The sequence below is a fragment of the Pogona vitticeps genome, chromosome 3 (assembly GCF_051106095.1).
Source record: "Pogona vitticeps strain Pit_001003342236 chromosome 3, PviZW2.1, whole genome shotgun sequence".
Classification (NCBI taxonomy): Eukaryota; Metazoa; Chordata; class Lepidosauria; order Squamata; family Agamidae; genus Pogona; species Pogona vitticeps.
The window spans coordinates 258,157,367-258,178,657 of NC_135785.1; the positions used below are offsets into that span (position 1 = coordinate 258,157,367).

The 21,291-nt window shown below is 41.8% G+C and overlaps 1 long non-coding RNA gene across 1 annotated transcript in view; it reads right to left on the reverse strand.

Moving 5' to 3' along the window:
• LOC144588097 (uncharacterized) overlaps window positions 1–21,079 on the reverse strand; it is a 40,770-nt gene extending 19,691 nt beyond the window's left edge. The window contains exon 1 of the long non-coding RNA XR_013543442.1: window positions 19,955–21,079. This is a non-coding gene — a long non-coding RNA (uncharacterized LOC144588097). The remainder of the gene's footprint in view (window positions 1–19,954) is intronic.
• Window positions 21,080–21,291: the final 212 nt, after the last annotated feature.

The following is a 21,291-nucleotide window of genomic DNA, read 5'->3' on the forward strand; positions in this document are numbered from 1 at the left end:
CAAAAGGCTCCGGACGGCTTGACGGATGAATTGATAAAGTTACTGCCATAACGAAAGAGATCACATCTGCTTTATCTTCCAGAAAATGTATTACATTAGAACCTTCGGTGAATCAAATCGTGTTTCTTGGGGGGGAAGTCCTTTGAGATAAACGTATGAGCCCTGCTGTCGGGTAAATAGCCGGCTGCTTCTGCATTGGGGTGGATGTATCTGTTTGTTTCACTTTCTGTAACAAGGAGATTTTTTTTTCAAGTGCAATGTGACTCCATCTCATTCCACTTCAGCTTGTGTATTTTATTTTTAAAATTCATGCAGGAAAACAAAAAGGTGCATTATTTTGCACTTAGTCCCCTCAATAATTTGCAATTAACCTTTGCTCTCTCTTTTTCCTACCCTGTTTCCTCCAAGGATGCATTATTAAATTCCATTTTCCAATAGCTATGCATTTTGGGCTACTGTTTCCCCTAATGTATGCATTTTATACATAGTGTTGATGGGGTGACTACGGTGTAATGAGAGCAGTGCAGAAAGAGAAAAACAAATTTTAATCTGGTTTATCTGTTAGTTCAGGATGTTTGAATTAAGTTAGGTTGTATTACAATCAGAACTTTAAGTAGACATGGTCTAGAGGGGCGGGGTATAAATAAATAAATAAATAAATAAATAAATAAATAAATAAATAAATAAATAAACAAACAAACAAACAAACAAACAAACAAACAAACAAACAAATAAATAATTTGAGTGGTGATACCGGGCTTTTGACTTATGACACCAAAACTGAAACTATTGCAGAATTTTAAATGTTTGGTTAAACGCCTCTAGCTGTGCAGCAGAAGTGTAAAGACCTACGGAGCAGACTTAACCTCAAGTTCCCCCATATTGGTCCATCCCTTGTTCTCATTAACTGGCACTTACGGTCTCAATCACTCACTCTGAGACATTTTCAGGGGGAAAATACTTACAGTTGAACAGATCAAACAGCCAACTGAAAACAATCATGAGTGTTTTTTAGCAACAGGCCTCAACAGCTGCAGTGCTTTCAACAGACAAAAGAGAATGGGAAAACACAGATCAAGAACAGATCTTGTCCCTCCTCTGAATGACAGCCTTTCAAATATTTGAAAAGTGCTGTCAAATCACCCCTCAGCCTTATTTAGGTAAGGTAAAGGTTCCCCTTGACATTTTGTCCAGTTGTGTCCAACTCTAGGGTGCAGTGCCCATCCCCATTTCCAAGCCGTAGAGCCAGCGTTTTGTCTGAAGACAGTTTCCGTGGTCACATGGCCAGTGCAACTAGACCCGGAATGCCATGACCTTCCCACCGAGGTGGTACCTATTTATCAACTCGCATTTACATGCTTTTGAACTGCTAGGTTGGCAGGAGCTGGGACAAGCGACGGGAGCTCCCTCCATTGCATGGATTCGATCTTATGATGATTGGTCTTCTGACCCTGCAGCACAGAGGCTCCTGTGGTTTAACCCACAGAACCGCCATGCCCCAGCCTTCTTTACTCAGGGCTAAACATGGCCAATTCTTTCAGCCTTTCCTCATAAGGCTTGGTTTCCACCCCCCTGATCATCCTTGTCACCCTCCTCTGAACTGGTTCCAATGGGAAACAAACCTGCCAACAGAGGGTGCTAGTGGTGGCAACTCAGCTTTCTGAAGGACTGATGGATCTGATGGTGACTGTCGTTCCTCCTTTCCTTGTTACCTGCTCTGTGATGCTATTCATATCAAGTTTAAGTAGTCCAACAAGCCTCAGGTTTACAGAGGTCATAGCCTAGGAGGACTTGCCTACGACCCTGGCACTCAGCGGGGTGTGTGTGTGTGTGTGTGTGTGTGTGTGTGGATAGCAGTGCTCACAAATTGTTACTAAGGAATGCACAGAAAACAGACTTAAGTTTTGCTAAATGTTTCTGTTTGTTTCCTTTCATTATTCTCCTTTTGCAGGCCAGTCTTTTACTGCATGCAGTTGGCCCAACCCAACCCTGGTACTCACTGACAAACCAGTGAACACTCAGAAGTGGTTTTCTGTTCCCTTCTTCTGGAGGCATCCTGGGACTTTGCAGCTCGCCCAAGGTCACACAGGCTGGCTTTTCTCCCAGGAGGCACTGTTCGGAATCAAACTCCCAAATTTTGGTTTCAAAATCACTTAACTTTCTAGCCAGCCACGAATAATACTATAATTAGAGATGGGCATGCATCAGAAAAATGGTGATTCGTTTTGATTCATCATTCATCAAGGTGGATGAATCACAAATTATGAATTTACATTTTTTTTCCTGAGAATCAATGAATGGAGTCATCAATTTTTTTAAATTTAAAACCCTATAAATACCCCCCAAGGACCTGGAAACACCAAATACACAGTAAAACTTCGCCTGACTCTTCTCTGCAATCCTTGCAAGTTTGGTGGAGTTTGGGTTTCAGATGTCCGAGTTATATTCATTCATTCATTCATTCATTCATTCATTCATTCATTCATTCATTCATTCATTCATTCATTCCATTTATCTGGTCATTATGACCACTCTAGGAGGCCCCCTCCGGAAGATTCCCCCAGGCACTTTGAGGCACCAAAATAATAGAGAAGCTTCCACTGACTCTGCTCTACAATCCCTTCAAGTTTGGTAAAGATTGGGTTTCAGACATCAAAGTTATACACTTACAAAGTGGGTCCCCCCCCCAAGAAATTGCCCTTTAGCAGCTGGTTTAAGAAAACCCAATCTTCACTAAACTGGGAGTTATTACAGAGGAGAGTCACGGGAAGCTTCTCTGTGGTTTTGGTGTCTCCGGGTGCCTGGAGGGCTGTTTTACAGCCAAACAAATAAAAAAAAAAAACACTAAAAAATTGTTGATTCGTATTTCTCGGGGGCATTGATTCGTATGGATACGAATCAACAAATTAGTGATTTTGAACAAATTTGGTGATTTCTTTTTTTAGTTCATGCCCATCTCTAACTATAATCAAATTTGTATGCAGTAATATGATGGCTAAAGGTTGATGGAAGCTAGAGTAGCGACAGCTATCTATTGTCTGGGTAGTTATCTCATTCAAAGCTGATAATCCTCTTCTGACAGTGAACTAGAAAGGGACATTCCAACTGTGGATGAATAAATTAGCCCTCTTGACCACGCCCTTTCCAATGTGTAACTTTCTGTGTGCTACTGAAATTAGATAAGTTAGCCTCCCGTGATCTCCAGTTCAGATCTCACAAACTCAGCACCACGGTTTCTTTGATTTAGCCTAGCACCCAGTTGAGCAGAAGAGAATTCCCATGGCCATTGGGAAAGACCAATCCAACAACCTAAATAGACATCATTTTTTGTGCTTGGCTTCATTACCTGCTTGAAAAAAAAATGCTTTTGTTATGATGTGCCATAGATTACCTTCTAATTTAGGGCGGCCCTATGACTTAGTGACACACACCCTCTCCAAGAGGCTCTCATTGACAGTCTGGGCCGAGTTTTGCAACCCCTTGGCGGTTGTGTCCTTTATTGCATCGATTCACCCCTTCCTCTCTTCCTGCTGCCTTCTACGTTTCCCAGCATTACTATTTTTCCTACTGACTGTCCTTATGATACCTCTGAATTATGATGGCCTCCTTTTAGTCATTCTCATTTCTAGTGAGAATTCAGGCTTGAATTCATCTAGCACTCACTTATTTATCTTTCTGGAGGTGTAGGGTATCTCCGAAGCTCTCCTTGAACACCACATTTCAAATCAATTAGTCTTTCGTGTCCAACTTTAACATCTATATGGATGATTTTGGCTTTGGTCCCTGGTGACACATCTTTATTTTTCAGGATCTTTTCAAGCCCCTTCACAGCTGCCCTTCCAAGTCCCAGGCCTTTGTAAGCCACCTTGTCAAGAAAGGCAGATAAGAAGTGGATGAAATGGATAAAGGAATATAATATTTCTGATGGGTAACACAAACGAGCATTCTGGCTGCCTCCTTCCCTATGGCCCAGCCTGGAATTTAAGATCTTGGCCTTTCATCTCATGAGTCAGCTATTGAGCCCTTAAGTGGCAGTTAATGAGAAAGTGGTGGACAATATGGGGAACCTGAAACTATTTTCCTCTGTGAATCTCGTATTTCTCCTGCAGGAAAAGGAATTTGACCAGAAATTCAAGGCATTGTCATCAGTCAGAAGTGACTTGATGGCACATATTAACAACCTCCCGAAAATCGTGGAGGGCTGAGTGGAGCATATCTGTGTGCATTTATTTGGACATGGACCATGGTGGTGAGGGATTAGGGCTGCTAACTTTCTGAAACCTGCCAGATTTATTCTCCTCTTTAGGGTTTCTTGCATCTCCAGATTTCATCATCAGCACAAACCCAAAATTGTTACAACCATTTTGGTTCTCCAGTGCAAATCGACAAGAGATACTGCATTCTCCTCCAACTTCATTGAGAGCTTTAGCCAACACGTCAGGCGTGGGACGATGTCTCTTGCCCCAGTTGCCAAAATGGCTAGTTATCGCTCTGCCCATAAGCACTTTTGCATGGGCCCATGAGCCCTCGTGCCAGCTAAGAAATAGGGCAGAAACCGCAGTTCATCTTGGCTTGTGGAAGTCCAACAACCATAAAGTTACAATTTCTTTTCCTGAATGAACCACGAAGTGACTCATTGGTTCATTTGGGTTTTTTTTTTAATTTTATTTTTCGAACAGCCCCGTGGCTTTCTTTAAAAATAAAAACACTTGCTCCTCACAGCCACAGCCTGTCTCCCACCCCATTCCCATGGCTCTGGTTCTCTCCCTCCCTTTTTCTGCCACTGCATCCTCCTCCGCTGTGGCATCCATGGCCATCTTAAGAGGCTGCCTCTCTGGCAGGCCAGCCGGTCTCTGCGCATGTCCCGACTTCACAGATCTGCGCATGTCCCTGCTTCTCAGTTGGTAAGTGGGGTCATGAGCAGATGGCCTCAGGGCAGCTGACAAACCGGCTAATTAAAAAGAAAAAATAGATAGATAGATAGATAGATAGATAGATAGATAGATAGATAGATAGATAGATAGATAGATAGATAGATAGATAGATAGATAGATAGATAGATAGATAGATAGATAGATAGATAGATAGATAGATAGATAGATAGAGGGACGGACGGACGGACGGACGGACGGACGGACGGACGGACGGACGGACGGACGGACGGACGGACGGACGGACGGACGGACAGACAGACAGACAGACAGACAGACAGACAGATAGATAGATAGATAGATAGATAGATAGATAGATAGATAGATAGATAGATAGATAGATAGATAGATCTAAGATTATTAACAATGGTTGCCATTGTGTGCTTCTGAAACATAATTTTTCTACTTCTTCTTAGCTGAAGGTATTCAAGCTCTCCCATGCAAGAAACCGTACTGCCATGTGGTGCGGTATTAAGACAAAACACAGCTTGGATTAAATTCTGCGTAGCACTAGATTCTCCTCCCCTCACTCTTTAATATACTCATAAAGGTCTTACTGTTTAAACCACATCTATAAAAACACTTCATATTCTCTGTTTCTCTTTTAGCACCTTCTGTTCAGAAATAATAGGCTTTAAAAGAAGCTTATTCTTCTTTTGTATTTCCATGGAATAGACACTCTGGTCTGTTCAGCTAAATCGCCATAGGAAAATGTTGCAGAAAAATGAACCAATAGTATATTCATGTGCTGCATTGGGGAACTGCCCTGGATGCAGCTTAGGCAGAAGCACAAAATGGACAGGAAGCATTGACAAATGAAGTGAACAATAGCTTAAGAACATCTAACATTTTCTTCCTTGCAGCTTTGGCATGATTCCAAGATTGTAAAACTGTCAGAGGCTTAGTGAGGGCAGCAGGCCAGGCAGAGTGGGACTGCTAAAACATTTCATTCATTTTCTCTGCCAGCAGCCTAATACACTAAAACACAGACAATCACTTTCTGTACCCTTATAAGGTGTGGTGACCCACCAGCTGCTACCATGTCAAGCAGTAAATGATGATGTGATCTCAGTTTCCAAAGGATAAACTACAGTAGGTTGTTGCATCAGAAACAGAGATGTGCATGACAGGGGATGAGTAACCCTGTATAGCCTTAGGAAGACTGCCCAGTCCCAGAGCACACACACACACCCCCAGAAGAAGAGACGGGTCGACCACTTCTGTCTCCTCTCTGTCTCAAAATCTCAGAAAGAGTTGCCATCATTTGGAATTGATCTGACAACTGTTAATTATGCTTTTTAAAATTTCGGGCGAGAACACTGGTTTACAGAATGGGTAAAAGTAAAAATTCCCCTTGACATTTAGTCCAGTTGTATCCGACTTGAGGGTGCAATGCTCATCCCCGTTTCCAAGCCATAGAGCCAGTGTTTTGTCCAAAGACAGTTTCCGTGGTCACGTGGCCAGCGGGACTAGACAAGGAGCGCCGTTACCTGCCCACCGAGGTGGTACCTATTTATCTACTTGCATTTTTACATGCTTTCGAACTGCTAGGTTGGCAGGAGCTGGGACGAGTGATGGGAGCTCCCTTCGTCGCGTGGATTCGATCTTACAACTGCTGGTCTTCTGACCTTGCAGCGCAGAGGCTTCTGAGGTTTAACCCACAGCACCACCAGACAGGCATGGCTATATGCAAAGAGCCAATAGAAGGCATGTTTACACGCTTTAGGGATCCTACCCCTGTCACCAAAATGAAGGGTACTTATCAAAGGGTTCAAAATCCAGCCTTGTGGTTGAGGTCATGTCTAATTCGTATCAGACACCTCAGAAGTCTTCATCAAGAAAGTCATTATGGGATAGGGACACTGCTTTGTTAATATGTATGGGTCATGTTTCTATCCTGCACTTCCTCCACATAAACTCAAGCAAAAATAGAGTCAGAGTTTTTGCAACCTCACATGCAGCTTGGAGAAGGTGTGAATCAGAGGGACCTTTTTGGGCTGGGGTGACTGTCAATCAATCCAGCATCAATCAATGGTTTTCTCCTGCCTTTGATTCAAAGAGAGCCCCACCTCTCTGTCTGTTGGCAGCGGTTAGTGAGTCTGATGAGGTCTGTTCCTGCCATGTTTTGTTAGTTTGCTGTTTTACTGTTTGATCTCTCTTCAGAACTGTATTCTTTCTTCCACTAATGTCTCTGACTGAGTTATTGAGACTGTAAGTGCCAGTTGATGAGGGGGAAAAAGATGGGCTGCTCTGTGAGAATTTGAAACTATTCTGGCTCTGTGAATCCTTGCACTTCTGCTTTGGAGCTAGAGTCAACATTAAGTCAACATTCAAAACTCAGCCACATAGAGGTGTGCGTGGCTCCCTTCTACCCCTTTCTTCACTCACAACCTCCCTGTGAGGTCTGCCAGGTTTAGAGACTGATTAACACATGTTTTCTTTCTCAAACAAGTAGCTGTGTTGGTCTTTATTTTCCTGGCAAAAGAAAAGGGATTGGGGAGTGGAGGCAGGCAAAATAGTGCACTACTTTACTGTAATACATCCGTGTGAGCTTTCCTAGATCACAGTCCTTCAGCAAAAGTTCAGCACGGGAACTACGATAGTACTCTGACACTTTTCTTGTATATACATTTGGGTTATTTTTATTTTTGCTTTCCTCTTTTCACAGACGTCATTGAATAATACGCAAGTGGACTTCTAAAAGGCAGCTCGGTAAGTCACCCTTGGCTGGATTTTGGATTTTCATTGCCGGATTGCTTTTAGAGAAATTCTGTGCAAAACATCTGTGGGTTGAACTGGATGGCTTTCTTTGCATATTGTCTTGGATGGAAGGATGGGAGGCTTCCTTTAAGGAAGCAGATGGACTTTGTAGAATTTGAGCTGCTTAACAGGATTTTGGGTCTCGAAAGGCGATCACTGCTGTACTCATCACGTCGTCCAACTATTTTGCTGTTTTGATGATTGCTTCATACCTTTGTCACCTACATTGTTAAGATAATGGCATGAAACATGGTAGATCTATGAAAACAGCTCCAAAATTGTCTTAAGATGCTCCTTAAAAGTAAAATTTGAAAGCAGGCAAAAGACATGATTCATTAGACCACCACCCTTTCCCCCTCTATTGTTACTTTAGGGATGTCATTGTTACTTTTGGAATTTTCTCTCTATTGTTACTTTAGGAATTCAATAGTTACTTTTGGAATTGTCTCTTTAATGTTACTTTAGGAATGTCATTGTTACTTTTGGAGTTCTCTCTCTATTGTTACTCTAGGAATGTCATTGTTACTTTTGGAATTTTCTCTCTATTGATACTTTAGGAATGCAATAGTTACTTTTGGAATTCTTTTTCTAATGTTACTTTAGGAACACAATAGTTACTTTTGGAATTCTCTCTCTATTGTTACTTTAGGAATACCATTGTTATTTTTGGAATTCTCTATTGTTACTTTAGGAATGCCATTATTTTTGAATTCTTTTTCTAATGTTACATTAGGAACACAATAGTTATTTTTGGAATTATTTCTCTATTGTTACTTTAGGACTGCCATTGTTACTTTTGGAATTCTCTCTCTACTGATACTTTAGGAATGCCATGGTTACTTTTGGAATTCTTTCTCTAATGTTACTTTAGGAATGCAATAGTTACTTTTGGAATTTTACTTTATTGTTACTCTAGGAATGTCATTGTTACTTTTGGAAATCTCTCTTTAATGTTACTTTCGGAATGAAACTTGGGCACATTTGGGGGGTACTGAGGGTATAACTTGGTTGCATTTCAGCTACCTTCTGGTAGTTACTTATGGTAGTTACTTCCCGTTTCTGCAGACAGCAATGCATTGCCATATATCTTATCCTCCACTTGTGAGGGATGAGGAAGGGACTGAGAGGATTTGTTTCTGAGAGCATGGAAGAAGTCTGATGCAAGATTGTGGGTAGACTGCCTTTAATTGTGGAGGATCTGTTGGTGGCTCATGGCCTGACCAGGGAGTGCCTCCCCAAATTTTTGTTTGGGGGGTAAGTGTCCCCCACTCAGTAGGTTAATTGTAGAGAGTCCGTGTGTTGCTCATGGCAGGGGCACTCCACCTGCATTTAGGGTAAGGGGCCTTGTGTAGTCCAAATTTTTCTGATCTCATGTGCAATTGGTTCCTATAAATCCAATAATATGCGTGCAGAATATATCATTCTCTCTCTTCTGCTGGATGTCGTCATGGAGCGTGTATGGTTTTGTACAGTGTTGTAGAGATGGATTTTTTTATTACCACTGTTGATTAAATATATGAATTTGTACTATGTACTGTTGATTACTAATGCAAATTATTTCCAATTGCATGTGTTACATTTTTTTTGAATGGTTTTACACATAGCTATCTATCGGATATGAATTGTTATATACACTTCGGTTCATTGAGTGACTTGTTAGCTGCTCTGGGCAGAGCCTTGGCAGAAATCAGCATATTAACAAAACTGATGATTACGAAAGGATAAGGAGGATGGTGACGGTGGTGGGAGCAGAGACGACGGTGGTCATGGTGGTGGCAATTTAGACCATTAAGAGAAAACCAAGAATAAAACTAGGAAATAGATAAGACCTCAGAACCAGAGAAGTTTCATCACTGACAATGGTCTAGCTAAAAATCATTGAGTTTCAGGGGACCGTCATCAGCATCAACCTGTCACTTCCTTTTGTCAAAGCCTTTCACATACATTCCCTAACATGTAAATTGTGGCAGACGGGCAAGTAAAACCTGCAGGTTTGAGGGTCTGCAAGAGCATGTTTTCCTGTTGACACTGAAGGCTTCTGAGCATGCTTAGACCTTGTATCACTCATTGAAACTCTGAGAGTTGCTCCATTGTGATTACATCTACTCAGCGATTGCTTTGTTGAATATGGTTTAAACAATGACCAATTAAAGAGGGAAGAAAAGGAATTAATTATAATTATGGTGATGGTGGCAAGGCTAATATTTGCAAAGAACTCAAAAAATAATCGCCAATTTATTACAGAAGCACGGTATAAGAAAATGTGGAATATGGCCGCTAATGACCTGTGAAATCATGATTAGAAAAGAAATGTTGGAAAGTAATGATTTTAAATAAATATGGAACACATTTTTGGTATATGTATTTCAGAAAGCGAAATATATTTCCAGATTCAGCTGGTGAGGGATTAGTGTGTTTTTGAAGAGAAATGGGGTGGTGTGATGTATAATAAAAATGATGCCGTAGTTTTGATTATTGTAGTTTTGTTTACTTCTAAGTTGATTTATTGGTAGCATTTTGTATATTTGTTGTTGTTTCCTTTTTTTGAAAATTAACAGAAATATTTTTTTAAGTATCTCGTCAGTGAGTCAGGAAAAATGAAGATACATACTACCTCACATTAGCAATGCAAACTATTTCTTTGCCACAAATTAGTACATTGTGAGACACTGCTTAGCCTGGATATGCTTTAAGCTGAACTCTCAGGAAGATTATTTTCATTTACTATTTATTTTAATTTTGCCTAATCTGTGAATCAAGAGGAATGTAAAAGGTGAACCTAGAAATACCTGTCCTGTAGTACAGTATAGGGAGCCCCTTATCCTTGGGATTTATGGGATCCGTATCTGCTGATTCACTTATCCATCTGAAAATATTGACAATATTAAAAGAAAAATTCTAGGAATATATATTTCTATGGATGAAATTACCAGAACTGGCCACTAGAGGGAGGCAGGTACCATGTTCTCTATAGTGTTCAGTACTAAAATAGTGTTCACTGTAATCCATATTTTTTAGCATCTGTGGGAAGTTTGGAACCAATCTCCCATGGATACGAGGGACTCACTGTGTGTCATTTAAGTTGTTTTTTATTATAAGCCAAAGAAAAATGCTGGAGAAGAAGAGGAGGGTCCAATTCCATTTATAATAGCTTTTGAATTTCCATTGGGGGGGGGACTTATTTCCAGCTTTTCCAGTTCTGGAACGGATCCCCATCCCTTTTTTTTGTTCTTAGTCGTTAAGCCATGTCCGACTCTTCGTGACCCCATGGACCAGAGCACGCCATGCCCTCCTGTCTTCCACTGCCTCCTGGAGTTGGGTCAAATTCATGTTGGTCGCTTCAGTGACACTGTCCAGCCATTTCCTCCTCTGTCGTCCCTTCTCCTCTTGCCCTCACACTTTCCCAGCATCAGGGTCTTTTCCAGGGAGTCTTCTATTCTCATGAGATGGTCAAATATTGGAGCCTCAGCTTCAGGATCTGACCTCATCCCTAGGTGGAGTCAATCAGTCAATCAGTTGGTAACTTAATATATTCGCGAAGGCTTTCATGGCCGGGATCTGATGGTTGTTGTGGGTTTTCCGGGCTCTTTGGCCGTGTTCTGAAGGTTGTTCTTCCTGATGTTTCGCCGGTCTCTGTGGCCAGCATCCTCAGAGGACAGCAACCGGTACCTGGCGAAACGTCAAGAAGAACAACTTTCAGAACACGGCCAAAGAGCCCAAAAAACCCAGAACAACCAGTTGGTAACTTAGTTACATGGAACAATAGGTTGGGGGAAGAGCCTCATAAACCTGAAATAATGGGGTGGGGAGGTCTTTGGCAAGTAACAAAGAACCAGAAAGCAAAGGTGGAGGGCCATAAAGAGAAATCAGAGATGAAGGTCCAGTAGAAGTTAGAGAATTAATAATAGTAGAAATAAGTACAGTTTGTTTAAGAACAAAGCCAATTCAGACTAAGGGCCTCACTTCCTGAAGAATTTCACTTCAGCCTTTTAAAATGCAGCCCCTGAAAGAGAGTCAATGGGTGGGTGTCATGTTAATATTTACACTAAGTTGGAGAATATTTTTACAGATAGCCCTTGCTTTATGCTCTGCTCGTTTTAGAATGCCTCGTTTCTCTTTGTTAAAAGTTTTAACGCATTTGTTAAAAGTTTTAATGCATTTGATCCATGTGACCGATGGATCCTCCCTAGACCAGAAAAATGTGGATTAGCTGCAAAATGTTAATCATTAACCATTCAACCTTCCTATTGTTACAGCAATGGCTGATGTGTGCTTTGTGTTCCATGAGCACAACTGCTGTTTATATAAAGCGATATCCTTTATAGCACAGAGAAACTAAATTCCATTGTACTCTTCTTGCATTTGCTTCAAGACTCCATTCTACTCCCTATATGAATAAGAGAACTCCTTGTCAAAAATTACCTTTGCATTTTAAAGCTCTTCTAATCCAATTTGAGAAAGTTTCAAACCACTTCATAGGGCACCACATATCACTTTACAAAAGGACCAAAATGGACACTGATTTATACCTAGAGATGAAAAACTGAAAATACTCTTGACTATTTAAAGAGAATCAACTATCTAGATATTCCCTCCGGATAGGGAACTTCATGGTCCTCGACCTCCATCTTTTTCTGGTTCTTTATCTTCAAAGATGTGGACTGGGCAGTCCTTTAAACAGAGGACACCATCTTTTCGCAGGTCTTTGAATTGAAGGCCTCTCCACCCCAAAATCAAAGGCGGCGCTCTGGGTTAAACTGCAGAAGCCTCTGTGCTGCAAGGTCAGAAGACCAGCCATCGTAAGATCGAATCCACAAGACGGAGGGAGCTCCCATTGCTAGTCCCAGCTCCCACCAACCTAGTTTAAAAGTATGCAAATGCGAGTAGATAAATGGGTACCTCCTTGGTGGGAAAGTAACGGTGTTCTGTGTCCAGTTCTGCTGGCCACGTGACCACGGAAACTCTCTATGGACAAACACTGGCTCTGCGTCTTGGAAATGGGGATGAGCACCGCGCCCTAGACTGGACTAAATGTCAAGAGGACTACTAAGCTTCCTTGTGTTTGAGGAAAAAGGCATCCTCTCTACCGTCCTGCTGGGACACTCACAAGAGACCCAAGACAAGCAGAAGCCTTGATGGCTCTCCCTTCATGAGCGTGCATTCATACGAAACGGAACGGAGCATTCATTATATCATTGCAGTGAAGAGGATGGGTTACTGTGCCCCTCTATTTAATAAACTTTTTTTCCTTGATGGCTAGAAGTGAACATACCATCCCAGCTCATTTTCCTATATGCAGAGACCACCAAAAGTCGACCTTCTCCATGGAAACTCAGTTCATTACACTGTAGTCTAGAGTCACAACTGTATTTTGCTACACAAAATGGCTTCACAAGTAGAGAGAGTCCAAGAATGTCATCTACGTAGATCAGGGACTCTGAACTAACAGTATGCACGTCACTGATGAAGCACAGAAGCAGCTTAAATAGGGCATTCGGATTTTCATAACATTACATGTATGGATTTATTGCTTTTGTCTAGCCATAGAAATGAAGATTATTTCCAACAATGCTCCTGAGTTTTTTTAAAAAATTACCATTGAATTTTACATTAATGAAGCAACAGTTATTAGTAACATTTCCAACCTCTGTTTTTACACCCAGTACAAAAATGCTGCTGCAATAATTCATGTTCTTCAAACTGTAGAAAATAAATACAATGACTGTAGAAAATGTAATAATGACCATGATTGCTTTTGCCAACCTGTGGTAGATGAAGATCCCTCTTCTTCAGTTTTTTTAACTTAAAAAAACTTCCATCTTCATAAACACATATATTTGTGACTGGAGATGGACAACTGCCAAACCAGAGGTTTGTATTGGTTTGCTTCCTGGTCAAATAGGTGTTCGGTGCTTTCCCAACCCTGCCTCCTCTGACAGGTGCCCATTCAGAGCCTTCTCTACCCCATCTCCTCCAGCCACTGCCTCTAAGTGGGCATCTGCTGGGGGAGGCGGGGCTGGTATCTGCTGAACAAATGAACTGGCACAAACTGCTGGTTTGTCAGTTCGTGCTCATCGCTATTCGTGACATCTCATAGCACCATAGCAGGGAAAACCTTTGGCCTCATGTTGAATAATTCAACCTGAAGCTGAATTTCTCAGCTTTACAGGAGTAGATTGGCCATTTGTCATCCCTATTCCAGAAAGACGGGAGTCTGGGAGAGAAACAGGATATATAATATGCTTTATATCTCCCAGTTTCCAAGAAGCTAGTCAAAACGAATAGCTTAAAGCTGCTTTTTATTACTGTGTGTCACTTGATATTCAACATTTATTTAATTTTTTCTCGTATTTGGAGAGTCATGTGGGTTTATTTTACTATCTATTGTTTGCTTATGTTTCTTATTGTTATTGTGTTAATTGCAGTTTATACACATTGGCTTTTAACTACCCAGAGAGTGTGTATCACACTATTCAGTGGTATATAAGATACAGTGGTGCCTCGCATTACGACGTTAATTTGTTCCAGCAAAATCGCTGTAGAATGAAAACATTGTAATGCGAAATAAAAAAGTCCATAGAAACGCATTAAAACCCGAAGCAGGGAACTGATCATCACAAAGCGAAATTCCCCCATATGAAACATTGTTCTGCGATCGCTTTTGCGATCTCAAAAAGTTCATCGTAATGCGATTTTGTCGTTAAACAGGGCGCTCATCTTGCGAGACACCACTGTACAAGTAAGTAAGTAAGTAAGTAAGTAAGTAAGTAAGTAAGTAAGTAATTGTCGCATTCTGGAATGGAGTGATTAAAACTGCAACAAGCAAAATGTGAAGCCCCACTGTGTTCATTAGCAGAGTATTCTTGGAATGTAGAACATGTGAGCTGCCTTGTGGACAGCATATAAATAATTTCAATAAATAAATAAATGTGTTAAATGATAGGAAGTCGAAAACTTCATTGCCCTTCTGTGAATATGCTCACATGGAGTGTGTGCTCTTTCAGATATAACATTTTGTTGCACTTCAGGCCTACACAACTCAAAGGGACGCAGTCAGTTTGATTATATTAATTACTGTGATGTGTTAATTGAATGCAGGCCCAAATTAAATTCTCTTTCCTTTAGTATTGTGTTCTGTATTGTGTGTGTGTGTGTTTTTAAAAACATCTAAGTTGTGTTGCTAGGCGGCTGGCAACTCAGTGTGCCTTCTGTAGGAATTAATGGGAAAGGTGAACGTGAGGTAATTCATTGTGTCTGGTTCCCGTCAGTTAAAATTAGAATGCTGAATTACACAATAATGTTGTTGTTTTTTAAAGCCCAACATGAATTATTATCAAGAGAAAATGTCTGAAATGTAGCTGTTGAAACCGAAATTGGGCAATCGGTGAAAATAAACAGGATCAAACAACAAGGAAACCAGTGGGAAGGTGGAAAATAGTACCTGGGAAAATGGATTTTGTTCATCACCTTCTTTGTGGGAGATATTTTAGTCAGGGAAATGAATTTATCCTTCATGTACTTTGGATCTAGCATTTTTATAATGACCTTTTTTATATGCTCTCTTTAATAGTTACATTTTTGTTTAATTAAATTAGGTATCTCTGCTGTACAATTATTCCTCCATCCATTGTATTGTTTCACTTGCATGTGGATTAAGCTGTAAATGAAATGACAACCGGAACAATTGTTATTTAAATATTGGAAGAGTTGGTAACTATCTACTTTTGGAGATCTTGAAATTATAACTAATGATGGTTGAAAAGCAACTTCCGGTGCTCTCAGGATCTGGTGGTTTCTCAAAGTTTCCTTACCTATTTCCTTCTTCTACAACTTTCTCAGACCTCAGAAATGTTACTTTAATTTCAATGAGGCACAGTGGGAAATTGAACTCCCAACCAGACCTAAACCACTGAGCCATCCAGCAGTCTTGTACTACACGTCCCAGAATCCCCAAGGCAGATTCTAGAAGTTGTAGTCCAATAAAACAACAGTTCCTATCTGTAAGTCTTCTATATTAGAGAGTTCTCAATCCAAATGACACCCCATTTTCAGATATGGTGCAATATCTGTTAAAACACTAGACCTGACAAACATTCGGCAACTTCCATAAAGTGTATCTCTTTTCGTCGTCTAGTCGTTTAGTTGTGTCCAACTCTTCGTGACCCCATGGACCAGAGCACGCCAGGCCCTCCTATCTTCCACTGCCTCCCGGAGTTGTGTCAAATTCATGTTGGTTGCTTCGCAGACACTGTCCAGCCATCTCATCCTCGGTTGTCCCCTTCTCCTCTTGCCCTCACACTTTCCTAACAATAAGGTTTTTTCCAAGGACTCTTTTCTTCTCTTGAGATGGCCAAAGTACTGGAGCCTCAGCTTCAGGACCTGTCCTTCCAGTGAGCACTCAGGGTTGATTTCCTTCAGAATTGATAGGTTTGTTCTCCTTGCAGTCCAGGGGATTCTCAAGAGCCTCCTCCAGCACCACAATTCAAAGGCATCAATTCTTCGGCGGTCAGCTTTCTTTATGGTCCAGCTCTCACTTCCATACATCACTACAGGAAAAACCATAGCTTTGACTATTCGGACTTTTGTTGGCAAGGTGATGTCTCTGCTTTTTAAGATGCTGTCAAGATTTGTCATCGCTTTCCTCCCAAGAAGCAGGCATCTTTTAATTTCGTGGCTGCTGTCTCCATCTGCAGTGATCATGGAGCCCAGGAAAATAAAATCTGTCACTGCCTCCATGTCTTCCCCTTCTATTTCCCAGGAGATGATGGGACCAGTTTCTCTTTTAGAAACAGTTAAAAAGAAAGAGTTCACCTGAATTCTTCCCAACCTGTTTGACAGACACCTTTCCTGCTTTCTGGAGCTTGTTGTGATGAACATTACTACTGAAATAGCGTGAAATATATCTGGTTTATATTATACTCCTCAGACATCATTTATAGCAAATTTGAGACCAATTGGACATTTACAAGCAATTAAAGTGATGTGTATGTGTATGGGATATATATATATCCCCTCTTTCCCTCCGCACAACGCTGTTTCCTCCATGCATCCATTTTTCACTGAAACAAACTAATTTGGTTAGATTCTCCACTGAGCCTTCTTGACAAGGGCTGGACTTGATGATCCATAGGATCCCTTCTAACTCTGTAGTTCTAAGATGATGACTGACATGGGTAAGCAGCTAGCATTCCCTCTTACACAGCTGTTGTAACTCTGCCCCAACAACTTACTCTCTTAGAGCAGTGGTTCCCAACCTTGGGTCCTCATTTGATGTTGGACTTAAACTCCCAGAAGCCTTCACCACTAGCTCTACTGGCCAGGATTTCTAGGAGTTGTAGTCCAAGAACATCTGGGGACTCAGGGTTGGGAACCACTTTCTTAAGTGTAAGAATGTCTTTGGTGAAATGTAGTGTTGCTTACTTTGGTTGTGCTAAATAAACTTTGTCTCAGAAAAAGGAATTTTCCTGTTGAATTCTTCATACCCAAATTAGTCAGCCTGTTTATGAAACAGTTCAAAGAGGGTTTTTCCAGAATTCCTCATCTTCAGCACAAGAACAAGACAAGGATCACTCCCCCCCCCCTTGCCAAGGGCTCCATAATTTGCATGGTGTTAGAGTGACACTACCTCCCCTATTCCTTTGAAGCAAAGCACACTGGAAGGGCAAGCATGGGGGAAACATGTTTCTTTAAAAAGATGCAAACATCTCATGCAAACCCCCAGTACTTCTCAGAACTATCATCTTCTTGCAGGCATTGCCTTGCAATTTTGCTTTGTGTAGGCAAAAACTTGCTCCTCCCTTTTGTCAAGATCAACCACACAACACCTGGCCCGCTTGTTAGGTGAGGAGAATAATTCCGTGACTCCTTGTCTCTTTGGGAAGGGGAGATAATCAAGGATTTATTTCCCTTATTGCAAAATATATACAAACAGGAGCTGTGCCTGTATCTCAGTTGCCTTGCCGAGAGCGGCTAAGAAGATGATAATGGGAAATCATGCCTTCTCCGTTGCAGTGTGTACTTTATGGAATAGAAACCATGCCTGTTCCCTCCCATACTTTAAGAGGATGCTCAAGACACTACTGTTTCAAGACGTATTTCAGATCATCTTCCTTTAAGTTATCTCTATTTGTGTTCCCGCCATCCATCATCATCATTTGGGTGCATTACCTGTTTAGCGTGTGTGTACACTTGGGGATATTTTCTGGTCAGTTGGGTGATTTGGAATTATTGTTTTACTGTCTTGTAGCAAACCACTTAGAGTAGTGTTTATGCTAAGTCAGTGATGAATGAATGAATGAATGAATGAATGAATGAATGAATGAATATTTACAGAGGCTAGAGAAGGAGGGACTGTGGAATGGAATAATCAAATGAGAGGCAAAATATCTGCTCATGTGCTATGGACTAGCACCTGAAAATGACATCGTAGCTACAATTCCAAGGTGGGAGTCAAATAACATCAAGTCCTGCTGCCTGATTACATCATCAATGATGGCCCAAAAGAATTCCTATCCACCATCACCCCAACACCAGGGGGTTGGCTCAGAGCAACTACTGGGGGCTGTCCTGCCATGGTCCAAAGGACCAGCAGCAGTGAATACCAGACATTTAGACCTTCTCGCCCCGTTCTTCTGTCCCCAGAAGTTCCCAGAATGAGCAGATCCTAAGGCAGCCTATGATCCATTCATTTGGAGAGGGGAGGAGAGAGAACATTTAATCACCAAAATATGGCCACGGCTGGTGACATCATCCAACTGGCCCACCATAAATTTACATTACTGGGTTTTATTCCTTGGCTTCACCTACCCAACCAAGTAGTACAAAGATACCTATTGAAGCTGTGAACGTCTGTTCATGCCTGTTTATGTTGGGAACTACAATTGACTGGGCAATATCCAGAATTCTCCAAATACTGTCTCTACACGATGCTCCGTGAGTGTGCAGATTGGTCAGTGCTAAGACTCATAGAATCACAGAATAATTGAGTTAGGAGAAGCCTCTAAGGCTGTTTCATCCAACCCTGTGGTCAATGAGCAATCCAACTCAAAGCAGATCTGACAGAGGGTGGTCCAGTTTTCTCTCAAATGCCCTCCCATGTTGGAGCCCTCACCCTCTCTCATGGTCATGGGTTGCCATACTACTCTAACAGTTAAGGAGCCTAAATTTGGCTTCTTGTACTTGATAATAACTGCTGGATAGGTCAGTGGATTAGGTCTCTGCCTTCGGAACGATAGGTTGGGAGTTCGATTCCCCCACTGTGCTTCCTTGACAGGGGTTGGACTTGATGATCCAGAGGGTCCCTTCCAGTTCTGCATTTCTAAGCTTAGGGACGTGGTGGCGCTGCAGGTTAAACCGCTGAAGCCTCTGGGCTGCAAGGTCAGAAGACCAACTGTCGAAAGATCGAATCCACGTGAAGAAGTGAGCCCCCGTCGCTTGTCCCAGCTCCTGCCAACCTAGCGATTCGAAAGCATGCAAATTACAAAAATGCGAGTAGACAAATAGCTACCACCTCGGTGGGAAGCTTAACGGCATTCCGTGTCTAGTCACGCTGGCCACGTGACCACGGAGGATTGTCTGCAGACAAAATGTTAGCTCTATGGGTTGGAAACATGAGCACTGCCCCCTAGAGTTGGACACGACTGGACAAATTGTCAAGGGGAACCTTTACCTTTACCCCTTTTCACTTGATAATAGTCACTGGATTTTGACATCATGCCTCAATGCAAGTCCTAAGGCAGCCTTGATGTATTCTCCATTCTGCTTCTGTTAACCACAACTTACGTACATACACCAAGCACTCATACATGCACCAAGCACAAAAACACAAACAATAACGTTATCCCTTATTTAAATAGAAGTTCACTAGAAATGAGTAGTTTGATGCTCCCCCCCCCCCTTTGGCATATGTTCCTCAAGCTTCTGAACATGCATGTGTTAGGCAATCTAATTTTGTTTATCCTTAGGATGATGCACCTTCTGAAACCAACAACTGCAAATATGATTAATTTCTCTTTCTCCCTCCCTCTCAGTGGGTCATTTATAATAAATGACTCCGACTGAAGCGGCATAAGTTCGCCTCCCAAAGAGGGGTAAAGTGAAGGGCTATACAAATTGGATTTTTGCTCGGCTGATGACCATTCCCATTACCCTCCTGAAATTGCCTGGAGTCCTGCAGGCTGTAATGGTCTTGCAAATATAGTTGCACATATCTGGGAAGAATAGAGAGAGAGAGATAGGCAAAAAAGCACACAGAACTTACTTACCAAACTCTCTCTAATACTGTTTAGGAATGGTGTTTTCTAGCAGGTTCCGGACGATTCCAGAGGACATACAGGATCATTCTCTCAGTGCTTCAAATAAGCCCAGTTACATTTGTCTCTTGAAAATAAAGTCCCTTCTCCAAGGGTCCGATCCCATGTTAAAACCATTCCCCTTCTATCTCTTACAATGTTATCCCTCCAGAGATGCAAACCTTTCAGGACTATGTATTCTGAGGCATCAGCATTGCAAACCAATCCATCTTGTCTCTCAGCTGACCAAGTGCAGAACAAAAGCTGGCTAACCTGCTGAAAACAGATTGGGGCAGGTTTGGGTTGCCGTCTTCTCTGTTTAAAAGGCTGTTGCATCCAGTGGTGTAATGTGGGTTACCAGCATCCGGATCAAGGCAACTCATGGATGGTTAGTTTGGGATTTCATGATACCTGAGGTCTTCAGAGAACCTATGTAGAATGCCAAAGGGGGGCATGTGCAGCTCCTTCCAGAATCCTTGAGTGTTTGCCATCTTGTCTAAAGCTTCAAGGACTTGGAGACCAACCTAGGTTTCAGAACTCCTTCTTTATACTTCAGAGTCTGTAAGCCATAGGATTTTGCTTGATGACCACGAAGCTTGACTAATCCCACAGGCGTATGTATTTGCTGCTTCCTGAGTTTACAGGCTACGATCAAAAGGATATTGATTAGCAGGGAACAGCTGTAGCTTTAATTAAGACCAACAGTCCTAGCAAGAGAAGGATAAGGAGCACGTCAGGTAGAGAATGCTTAATGCTCACTCTGAAATAATGAACATTTCCCCCCCCCCACCCGACGTGAAATAAAAGAGGATAAAAAAACACCCCACTGATTTTAAAACTCCATAGAAGACTAAAATAGATGAGATTTTCCCTCCACAACTCACTTTTTAATTTTCTCCTCAGGACCCTGCACTTCAAACACATTAAAGAGTACCTGATTTGAGGGATCTTGCTGTGCCGCTCACAAGTTGCCTCATGATGCAAGAGAGCAGCTTTTCTTCTCCCTCATGGTACCAATTTTATTGTGAAATTGCCAATTTCTCACCCACCCTGATTCTGTCATGGCTCTTTTCTTTTCTACTTTCCTGTTCAGAGAACTTAGAAAGTTACCTTTTGCACGCTCGTAGAAAGACTCTTTCAGTCAGCACATCTGTCGGCCAGGACAATGCTTCACAACCTTGGGTCCCCAGATGTTCTTGGACTACAACTCCCAGAAAATCTGGCCAACACTGCTAGTGGAGAAGGCTTCTGGGAGTTGCAGTCCAAGAACATCTGGGGACTCGAGGTTGGGAACCATTTGGGTAGGTCAC